The sequence below is a fragment of the Oxyura jamaicensis genome, chromosome 8 (assembly GCF_011077185.1).
Source record: "Oxyura jamaicensis isolate SHBP4307 breed ruddy duck chromosome 8, BPBGC_Ojam_1.0, whole genome shotgun sequence".
NCBI lineage: Eukaryota > Metazoa > Chordata > Aves > Anseriformes > Anatidae > Oxyura > Oxyura jamaicensis.
In genome coordinates this window covers 16271069-16283466 of record NC_048900.1, presented here as the reverse complement: position 1 = coordinate 16283466, position 12398 = coordinate 16271069, and positions in this window count along the sequence as shown.

Sequence of the window (12398 nt, the reverse complement as noted above, 5' to 3'; positions counted from 1 at the left end):
TGATTGTTTTCTTTTGGGTTTCTAAGACTCATTTGTTATAAAACTTCCTGAAGCACCCACCCCATCATATGTGGCAGCCCTTGCGTTTGTTCCATCTTTACAGTATTTTAGGGCTAGCATACATGTTGTTGCTCCTGGAGTATGCCATCCACAGTGAAAGAGAGCTTTTTAATGATGTTCCATTCAGGATCAAAGTGCAAACAGCACATTCATTGCACCTACCTCCTTATGGACAGTGGCCCTGGCAATACTATATATTTCTTTTTTCCCCTGTCATCACAGATATTTCAGTGCGCAGATCTTTAGTGTTGATATCCTTTTCCTTTGAAGCTACTGAGCTTTACAAAGCTGTTTCTCATATTCAGAACAGCCTGATTTAGAAAATAAAAGTACGTATCATAAATGATAAATGTTTAACAGCAGTGGAATTTTGGTAGCACCCATCAAAGTCTCCTTCATTTTTTCCAGTCAGTGACCCAATGTATAGGCCAGTGGAACCAGAATTCTGTCATTGCTTATGAAGATGGAGGTCAGGCTTTTATTCCTACCTCACATCCATATAAGTCATATTACAACTACTCAAATACTCAGGTGTGAATACTTGAGTACTACCTGAAGTTACCTACTGCTAATTGTTTTGAAGCCTTTGAAATGCTCAATAAAGTTGTAATAATTATAACACTCGGTGACATTAATAATCTAAAATAAAGAATTTTGAACCAAGTAAAAAGGTAGCAAAATGTCACTTGCCCTTTCTCCCATTTGTTTCTGACCAACTATTTTATCACTGATCTGTAAGGGTCTAAAGGCTCAAATGCTACATGTGCTGAGCAACTTGGAAAATTTGGCTACTATTAGAGTTAACCATCCCGTGCATATATAGCCCCACCTTATATAAATTATGTAAACACCTTGGTTCTACAAGTTTGAGCAGGAACTCTGCAAGCTGTCTCATGAGACTTTCAGCTGCTGGTTGGGCTGGAAATATATTGCAATGCCTAGGCTTTCTTGTGGTAGTCTGGCATTTCATATTCAGGCCTGGGCAGAACAGGGATGAGCACACATTTGCAAAAATGAAAAAAAAAAAAAAAAAAAAAATTATCTGTAAAACTTATAAACATCAAGGAAATGCTCACGTATGAGGCATTGCAAGTGGTTTGTGCTTTCATTATCTGCCAATACTTAAAAAGAAAACATCCAAAGTTTCCTTGTCTACTTCTTAGATGCCTCACATGAAAAAAGCTATCCGTACCGGATGGTTTATATGCATTCAGGAGTCAGTTGAATTTAGTACATACTAGTTTAGCAGCTACAATAATTAGTGCAGCCAATGGACCCTCATTGATAGCAGTACTCACAATCTCATTTAATAATAGCCATAAGTTATTAGTGTACTGCTTTCCAGTAGAAGGGACATAGAAGGGACAACAGGGATAAAAATGCACAATTCATTCATTTTCATTCTACAGCCATTTTAATTCTAAGTTCTGTGGTAAAAGTGGTCTACCCTTTTATGAATTAGGAACAGGCCCCATTCTCATTTCTTTTAATAGATGAATGTGAGGGTAAGAAAAAGCAACCAAAGAAACAGTGTATAACAAATTAGAGTAAGAGGAGATTGATATACTTTCAAGATGGTGATATAGCAGTCCATGCTGAGTTTACAGTGCTTGGGGTTTATAGCATGTGCCATAATTACTTCAGCTTAGAGCTGAATTGACTTTGAAAATCCAGAAACAGTTACTGTGGCTATAAAAAGTGAGACTTTGACTTTAGTGAATTTGTTCCAAGAGGGAGAAGTTAAATTCAAAAATGAAATTTCAACATGCATGCTGTTTTCTGAGGCAGGTCCAGGAAAAATGACTCTTTGGAGCAGCCAACTGTTTTGCTGCATAACTAGAACTGATGTCAAAATCTTCCACCAGAAACCATTATGGAAGAAAAATCTTTTACTTAGATAATACAGATATAAGAAGCTTCTATAAAGAATAAAAAGGCATTTTTTGTTGAAAAATATTATTTATGGAATTAGTAGAGTTACCGAGTCTTTATATTAAGATACTGTTCAAAGACAAATGAGTCTACCAAGCTCACTTGAAGTATAAATGTAGAGCCAATTATGGCAGCCACACAGAAACGATGGGCAAATCTTCAGTCAGGAAAGTTACCATAGCTTAAAATAGGACAAGATGAAGACGGTACCCAGACATTTCAAAATTCAACCACTTTCAGTTGTAAATAAACCACAAAATAAAACAAATAGAAGAAAAACAAGATTCACCAAACAACTTTTGTGTGTGTGTGTGTGTGTTTTTGTTTGTTTGTTTGTTTTCCCTAGATGGTAATAATACTACTTTGAACCTAGGACAGCAAATATGTGGCTATCTCCTGCCTTGGTTTCCCTAACAAACCACACAACAGCTACTTGCATATCACAGCAATATATCTGAATTCCTACCATTTCCTATACCTTTTCCAGCAAGTCTTCAGTCACAGACACAAAGAGAAAACTGGTGAGCCCTGATTGTTACCAGTCCATTAAGAAACAAATTAGAGCAAGCAGTTTTACTAAAAGGTGAGGTTCCTGTGGAACACAGCACCATAAGAAAGGTACACGAACTGTCTCATTCAAAAACAACAGCATCGCCCTGCAGAATTGTGGTGGCAGATAGAAAACTCTCTCTTGTTCTTGGTCTTCTGCTGCATCTCTCTCCACTCCTGGAGTTCATAACCAAGCAAGACATTTTTTATTTCTGCCATGGGAAAGTGATCCATATGATATATTATTTTAATCAGTATAAAAAAAAAAAAAAAAAAAAAAAAAAAAAGTTTATTAGGATAGAGAACTTAGAAAAACTGTTTTCAGGACAAAAAAAATTAGTATGACTGTTTGCCTCATTCTGCTTCTCACCCTTTCTGTTGATGTTTGGTGAGCCCTCATGCCACTGCTATTGCTCACAAAGTTCAAAGGAAGGTGCAGCTTCCAAGAAGTCTTCTTGCCATTGAGTGGGAAGCTCAAAGATGTCTAAACACTAGATGGGTTGTGTTTGAGCTCTCTCTCAAAGCCACCGAGCACTGCCTAGTACACTCAGTGTTTCTTGTTCTGTCCTGTACAAGTACGAAGTGTAAGTACGAGTGTAAAGGCCTGAGAGAGGGTTGAATAAAAAGCATATCCTCAAGTTAACAAAATGAGAGGCAAATATATCTACTAGGCATTTTTACAGGCTCACTCTAATTCATAACACTGCAATGCAGTTGAACAATTACAAATCTCACTGAATAACTTTTAACAAAGTAAACATGTCCAATGTTATATTTATTTTTAAAACACTCAGCTTGTTGTCCATAGCTTTGGGACTACAAAGTTTGTTGAGTAATCCTGCTTCACTTTTCCTTTTCAGGGCTACACATACAATGAATGAAGATCTGCATCTTTCACCCTGAAAACCTGGCACTTGAATAATGGAATTAGAGCACTAGAGATAATGTCTTAAATTTAAAACCAAAAATAATTTTTCTATGAAAATAATATTTTTAGCTTGTACAAAATTCTACATCTTATGAATCTACTCTATGAATCTGTGTATTCTAACAAAAAAGCTTTCATAGTATAATGCATGCAGATTTGTGGAAATTAAGATTTATTTACAAGAAATCAGAAATATATTATTCTTACTAACTTAAACTGAAAATCTTCATTTAAGTGGCTTAATCACACACAGAAAGCGAGTAATAAAGTAATGGCCTCTATTACAGATCATAAATAGAAATCAAATCTTTACAAAATAATGATCAAATCAGATAATAAGTCTGATTACATTCAAAATCCAGAGCTTCTACTGTTTTCTTTCTAGAGCATGGAATAGAAATTTACTTATGAAAAAGATGCTGGGCCAACAACAGAGGGATCTCTAAGTAAATTCAAGAACAACAATTAAGCCTGGAGGAAGCCTAAATTGGGGTAGCTTATGTCTTCTTCCAGGCCCCTCTCTGTGCACATCATACCAATTTAGACCCCCATGAGACTCACTCAGACACATGCACTGAGACTTCGCTAGTTACTTAGCCAAACTACTTTGTTATATGTAACTTACATATTGCCTCTGAATATGAAGCGCAGATTCTAAGTTCAAACCAGTATAACTCACATTCCAAGAGGCCATAACTGAAGAGAAGCAACTAACTGGGAAGAGAAATAATCTGTAAACTAAAAGACGACCACTTCTCCAGCCATCTTTTTCTGGTATGCCAGCATGTGAGGTACATCATTGTGCAAATGGTGCAGGTAGGCCAGCAGGGTTTAACAGAGTGTGCAGTGTTTCAAAAGCCGATTCTTACTCAGTGTCTCCCAAAGCTTTGAGATGTGCTAACTTTGGCCTGCAATCATGTCTGACAAATCTGCATGTTGCAATTTATTTTTATTTTTTTTTAATTATGGCTTTGCTCCTCCTGTTTTTCTTTCTGACAGAATCAAGTAGTATTGACAGGTAACCTCTCTCAGCCTTCTAAAAGAGAAATACAAGATGAATTCATCCAGATTCCTGCAGTTTCCAAATAGCAACTGTGATTTCATAATATAACTGTGATTTCGTAATGTCAGTCTGAAAACTTTCAGAGCCATGAAGGCTCTGTAAGAGCCAAACATCAGCCACATGCCATTACTATAGGTAGTCAGCTCTCCCTTTTTTTTCATTTACCACAACTAGTAGAGCCCTGCACTAGTTCTCTTCCAATGCTACCTCAGGAAGTACTGAGTATTACCTTGAAGTAGGAACAAAACAAGCACGAGAAGGAACAAAACAAGCACGGCTACAGCTTACTTGTCAGAGCTCTGACCTGAGAGACAGGAATGTTGACTCTCAGTCCCTCTGCTGATGAGCACAAACATTAATAGGAACAAAGACTGAATATACACATCTGAGAGAGATACTTCTAGGCACGTACAACTTGAGAGACCTACAGTACAATCCTAAAATCTCATGGGGGTTTCACAATTTTGTATAGTCACCAACTGACAGTATTATCAATGGCTTTTCCATAATTTCCACTTCGCTGTGTCCATTCAGTACAAAAAAGCCTGGAGTTGATTGTTCAGTAGCTGTACAGATCCTACAGTAATAACGATCGCAAACACATCTTAGATATTGCACTGGTGATTCATGATGATGTGAACAGGTTGCACTAAGTTTTCAACCTGTTAGAGGAAAATTGAAAGATTCTCATCTTGCTAACAAAATGTTACGTTTGCCAGTTGGCTCCATCCCAGTACAGTCTCACGGAACAGCCTGAAGCCAGTCAAATAGCCCTCGAGAAGCCTGACTATCTGTTTTGCTCCTCTTATTTGAAAACTAGAAATCCAACTGAAAGCCAAGTGCTGATTAATACTGACACCAAAGTCAAGGTTTTAAGAACATATTTCATCAGTAGAATGAGGTTTGCGTGGGCTAGTTACCTAATTAAAGTCCATTGCCTGTAATGCGTACAGCTAAAGAAATGAATAAGGTTTGCAGGTTACAAAGAGCAAAGACAGCACGTACAGAAAACATGGAACGGATGAGAAGAGAAAGCAGAGAGACTTACATAAAGCCATTAGAAGCTACATAAATAGAAGTAACTTTAATAACATATTGATAGCACTGCTGAAAATGAAATAGGAGAAACTTTCCTTTATATTTATCAAAGACAACTGCTCCATCACCAACTTGCTCTCTAGGCAGAGGAGAGCAAAACCTGCTGAGACTCAAAGTCAGAGAGGAAGATGGTACAGCACTTTTTCTATCCATTTGCCATCAGCTTGAATGGCCTCTTACTTGCTGGAGATAAGTATGCATATCATATACTGTAAAGCATCTTAGAAGTACCCATGGAAGTCCTTTATCACTCCATGTGCTGGCCACACTAGCTCAAATTCAGCACAGCTTTCGCAGTAGAACCCTGGTGTGCCATGCAGGGGTCAGGAAGTGTCCGGGCAGAGGCTCTGCAGAGTCTCCCTGGGTGAAGGTTTGGTTGCATCTTGCTTCTGCCTGAGGCAGTGGATCCCATTACACTCTCTCAGAACACAACCTGCTGTCCAGAAAGGTGGGCACAGTAGTATTCTTCAAAGTAAAAGTGGTGCTGTGACATGCTCCTGCTCAACTCTGAGTGCTGTCTGCGTGTTCTCATCAGCAAGCCTAGGCTAATGCCTGAATCTCACACACAACCCCTTCCTGATTACAGCACCAGAAAAACATGCTAAGAGTGAATTTTATAACATGACTTTTTGGAAAAGCTCAAGGTATCATAAGCAGGTCTGGAATGTCATGAAGAATTGGGAAGGTGTTATTAATGCCTAGGAAGGGGCCCAGGGCAATGAGAGGTTGTATGGTCGACACAATAAATCCACAGATATTCAGGGAATCAGTTGCTGGTGAGGAGAGCTGCAGTGAGCCAATTCTCTGAAAACAGCTTAGGGACAACTACGAAGGAACCATAATTGCACGTTGCTCCCATCCAAGACAGCATTCCAGCACTAACGTTCCAATGGTAAATACTAATTGAGAGGTACTTAATAATTGAATAAATACTAAGTAATAATTTATTAGCTTGCTTTGTTTACAAATATCTGTACACAATATGCTCTTTTAGTACCACAACCAGCATCCATTTTCTTGTCAGTGCTGTTCTTTGGGAGAGAACTCGGTGCAGCAGCTATGCTGTACTGTGGTACCCGCTGCAAAGCAGCGTGGAGAGTTGCAGCCTTATGAGTTCACCCTGAAATGTACTACTGTACATATTGATTCTGAGTATAAATATTGTCACACAGCATAATTTTATCAACTTAATTTTTAAATCTGTCAAAATAAATTTGGCAATTTAAGTTTTTCAAAAACCGAGCAAGATGCCTTATTAACCACAGTTGTTTTTATCTAAAAAAATCAGATTCCTCACATTCTACAGTAGCTGTTTCTGCATTAGACTGCCAGTACCTCAGGGCAGAGATAGCCTTATGTTACACACACGCAACACAGTAAATATACTTAGCCCCAACATAATATTAATAATAAAATACTAGCAGAAGCAGAAAACCTTAATATGAGCTCAGCAAAACAGTCTGGAAGGAGAAAAAAAGCACATTAATTAGATGTGAAACAAACTTACTTCATTATGAGTCGAGTTGGGCTCAGAGTTTGCTAGTTTCTCCCGACCAGATACAAACCCTATAACATGTGGTGTTGAAGGGCATTATCTTTCCCTCTGTGAATGACACATTAATATTAGGTATTATAGCAAAGATTCTTCAGAAATGGTTCACAATCTTGAATATTTTTTCAAACACTCTTTCACATACTGAGTGGATCTGGTTTTCCTCATGCTTTGAGGCATGGGAAAGCATGGGGCATGCTTATCCTCAGAGAGTTGGCCCTATCCCCAGCTATGCAGAGTTAGCATGATGACCTTCTCTATAGAGCTATGAGGTTGAAAGGCTTCTCTCTGCTTTCTCTCTAGCCCCAACAAGTCAACACTGCACAGTCAGGATACCTTCTGAGATTGTTTTTATTCGCAGTGCAGAAATTGGGCAATTAGAGAATTTATCAAGAAGAACAGATATTAGAGATGACAAACATCTTGGTGAAATGAAATGCTTGAAACACCTCTTAGAAATGTACTTGAGGAAAGGTCTGCCACTGGGGCAGTTACGAAAAGCTACTGCTGGGTGTCAGATAATAGGGAAGGGCTAATGATGAATGGCCAGACTGCAAAAATGTTGAGAGAAGACACAAAAAAGATAGCTAATAAAATGTATTTATCTGCAAGTCTCTATCCAGACAGTAGAGGGCTGCAAAATTTCTCCAGCGTGGGGAAGGTTAAATGCGATGGGGCCTGGGCATGAGCTGAAGGTAGAGGCTTAGTTAGCTCTGACTGTTTGGAGAGGCTAGGCTTAGAGCCAGGCCAGAAAGCAGCCCATTTCTGATAAGCAGGACAGCATTAGTCAAGGTAGGCAGGTATTTGGGAGCAATCTGCAAACAAATGAGTGAGGCCTGAAGCACATCGAGTGAGCAACTGAACCCTGGCTGCTTGAAGGGGACGTTTGGCTTGGCCACCTGCCCTTGGCACCGGCCAAATGCAGGGGGGAAAAGGGAGGGCCATCTTCACACCTGCACCGATTCTTCCTTAGGGCTTCAGGTAAGTTTAGCTGTTGTGATTGAGAATATGCCACATTTAAGCTGGCTGCAACTTACTTCTGGTTCCCTGTTGCATGCACTGTTCCTCATGGCTGTGCTTGGCAGCAGCCCCATTTCCTTTGCTGCCTCTGTGATTGGGGCTGTCAGATTTCAGGGATGCTGGAAACATCAAACTGAATCCCAAAGTGCAAGTTACCACGTAGATTAGTTTGGGTTTCTTGCCTGTGTAAGAGTCACTACTTTTTGCCATTTTTCTTTCAGGGAAAACAAGATAGTTTTTCAAGGTTCTCAAGCCACCCCAGAGATCAGATGTGAAGCTGCTGTGGGCTGCTTCAAACTGCTCCTTCCTCAGGCTCCTTGCTTGCTCAATACCTACACAACAAATTGTAGGGAAAAGGGAAAATTGATCCCTTTTCCAATCTTGCTCTTGCCACAGCACCTCCCAGGAAGTCACTCCAGAGCAATCCCAGTCTGTTTGGGACTATACCTGCCCTACTGACAGGCCTTAGGCACAGCTGCAGCAGTAACTAGGCCCTCTCTCACACACTGTCCTGTCAGCTGTTGTCTGGGATCTGAATTTGTCGTTTATCCTTGTGAGTGACTCAGCACCCTGTGTTACCCTGGAGGGACAATGACAGTGCTTGCTCGGAAGGTGTAGCACAGACCTTGCTCTACCAAATGCCCGGACACTGATGTACTGCAGTGCTCACAGCAATCCCCAGCAGCGGGGTCATTCCCCATAAATATTCAACAGAGAGTTGCTTGGAGAATTGTGATACCGAGATATCTAAGCATGAGAGCTCTAGAAAAATAAATTACCCCAAAAGCTCGTATGATTTCCGGTCTCATACAATGAAGCATCACAACGCAGATTAGCCTTGCTAATAGCTTATTGTGAGGGACATTTGGGGCTTTCAAGTTTATTTTGCTGAGAGACACCAAGTGTCTTTAGAGAGATAATATACTTTATTAGGCCATCAGAGAAAGCTGGAAAAAGCAGCTACATTTTCCAGAACACAGGACCTGCATGAGGTCATCTAATGTTTTGATCCCTTGAACACCATCACTCTTGGCTCAGTTTGGGTACTGCATCTTTCCAAGGGCACTAATTGATTTGGCTCTGCACAAGATGAATAAGAAAATGACAACTAAAAATTTATTCTTGAATAGGATGCTGCACTAGTGAGGAATGAGTAATATACCTCTTTTTTTACTAATTTCTATAATAGGTTCTACTTAAATATGGCAAAGAAAAAGATAGGTAGGTTGCCTTATTCAGAAACAAGTAGATCATCCAAGCAACAAATTTGTGGTACAGCAGTTTGGCATTTACCTCTAGCCTAGAAATTTGTACCAATTATCCTACCATTAGTGGAACATGGTACATCACAGATTTCATACTCCAGGCATGTAATTTCAAGGGCAGGGAAGGCATATCAAAAACATCATTTTCTAATTCTGTAGATGAGGGTTTGTTTACACAATCTTCTACCATTTCAGATGAATGGAGGCAAGATCAGTAGAAAAAATTAGCTTTCCTATAGATAATATGAGCCTCAGCAGGCCTATTTCTTAAGGCTTATATTAATGTCAATACAAGTTTCAAGGGATTACCCATAGGATACTCTTGAAAATAAGATGTCACATTTCAATGAATTTAACCCAAGGCACAAATTTTTAAGTGCACACTGTAAATATTAAATAAATTTATCTGCTCCCTTGTAGCTGCTGCTTATTGTTTGAGAAATATTTCAACTTAAAAACTAAAAACTGTGAAAATTTTGGCATGTGCCAAAAGAATTTTAGAATTTTGACATAAACTGTGATCTAATTAAACAATAAGACCTGACAAAACAGTCACCACTGTCTGATAATGACCTCCTGGGGCAGTTAAACATACCAAAGCAAAGCAGAACAGACTGAGAAGGTCAGCAGCAGCACTAAGAAACCTTTTATAAGAGGTCTAGTCATTCTTATAGCTTGCACTTTCTTTGTTTTATTTTTCTTCTATTTAAAAAATAAAGCATACACATAGAAATACAGAAAAGACATTGTTCTGAATTATTTGCAGGTACAAAAAAAACACCTCTAAAAATATAATGATATGGTCTGATAAATAATCCCAGTCTGGCTGGCATATTACATTGCTAATTTTATTAAAGCATAATTATTGTTCTCATCTAGGAGAATGAATACCAACATACTGGGGCTAAAAAGAATGTGATGGAGACTGACTGTACAAGGCACTCGTTCTACTGCTAACATATGTATCACTCTAAACCAGGGATCAGAATACACACAGCTCTGCATCCTCTGTAACATGTAAGCAAAATGTTCAAGTCCACAGTGTGGATAGAATCTCTTTAGATGGGTTGCTCGGAGCAGAGTTATTCACGTGCAATTTAGGATTTTCAGGCATCTTACTAATGTGCAATTGAGAGTACCTAATTTTAGTGAGTTAAGCTGTGCCCACATAGTAACTCAAAATGATAGATTCTTTCATAGGTTAGCTCAGAGCTCAAGTGCTATACCTAAGTTTACGGTGAACAGCATACTTCCATGGGCAACTTCCTTCTCATCCATACCAAAATGGAGCTTTTTTTAAGGTACAGAATTAATCTGGGGAGATGTTTATATTACTTCTTTTATATAATGCAGTTAAGCAACTGGAAACAAGGCACAGCCAGCACCTCACAGAGAGGACAGAAATACAGCAGCTCTCTCTAAGGACCAGCAGTAGGGCCCATTCCTTTGTTATTTGCTGGTTCTTTGAAAGATCACTGGTTGAGAAAAAGCACTTCATACCACATACTTAAAGGAGCCTCAACAAATTACTCTATAAACTTGATTTCTGAAGTCAATTAAAAGATTATACATAACAGCAAAAAGTAATTCCCTGCAGAAAAGTAGGGTCCATATTCTGGTATAAAATTTCTTTCCAGTTTGGAGAAAAAATACACAGAAGTACACGTACATACATATACTGAAAACTGCATGCAGCTTGCTGGTCTACAATATCCCAGCAGCATGGCAATTATTAGAGCAATCTCATTACATCATTTACTCCCTCTAAGAATAGCTGTTCATGGGTTCCAGAAAACGAATCCCAATATGCTATAACATTTTTGCTAATTAAGAATATTAGAATAATCAAAAAATGATCATATTTGCTTTTTTCTTTGTAGGAAGGAGTCGTTCATCCTCCTTGTCCTCTAAAATGTTCTGATTTGTTTTTCAGTTTTTAAGCAGTTAGTGCTGTCTTTACCTGCTCACTTCCATTGGGATTTCTGCATGGTTTAGTCTAATTACTCTTGATGCTGGACCTCTCATGCTATGAGCTACTTCAAACGAAAGAACTAGGAAAGGGATTGCTTTTCTACAAAGAGCAATATCAAGGAGACAAGATAGCATTTTGTTCTCAAGACATGATGGACAAATCATAGAGAAAATCTATTAGAATGATAGATGGTATAAATTTTAATATAAAACACCAGTAGTTATGCTTTTTTTTTTTTTTTTTCCTGGAGTGGCTTTGAAATTGTACAGTCTCTGTTTTGTCTAAATTTATTGCTAAAGCCTCTAGTTGAAAAGTTCGCCAATGAACAGAATCAAAGTAATCAGATTTTTACATTACAAGAACTAGTAAAATCTTGGTTCACAGCTATGATTTCCTAATGAAGCACCAGTACCTGTAAATGAATATCATTTCCTGCCTCAAGGCTCCCCAGTGTTTTAAGTACAGTGACCATTTATCCATCAGCATTGACCAGATACTGCTGGATTATGAACTGCTTTTTGGAAGCAACATAAAGACGGTCCATTTTTCTTTTTTTTTTTTTTTTTAAGGTTTAATGTAGCACGTAGTTTATTATAATTTTTCTGGTCAAAGGAATTTTTCCATAAATATTCCAACATATCCCAATCAAAACATAGTCTTGGTTCCTATAGCAAACTTTTTTTCCTGATCAACAATTGGTGCTTTATTATTAATCCAAACAAATATATATGTTAAAGCAATGTTATGATGTTTTGATTAGAAGCAGCAGACTGGCAGTCAGCCTGTCAGTGGTACTGACCAGAGGGCATAAATTTAACTCTAAGCTAAAATTCCAGAGTGAATTCAGACCAAAATGATGCCAGCTTCTACCAATCTATGCCAAAACCCAGTGCCCTCTCAAGTGGTGGAATCAGGGGAATGGAAGTACCACAGCTGACCAAAATGTGTGCTAGTCAGCC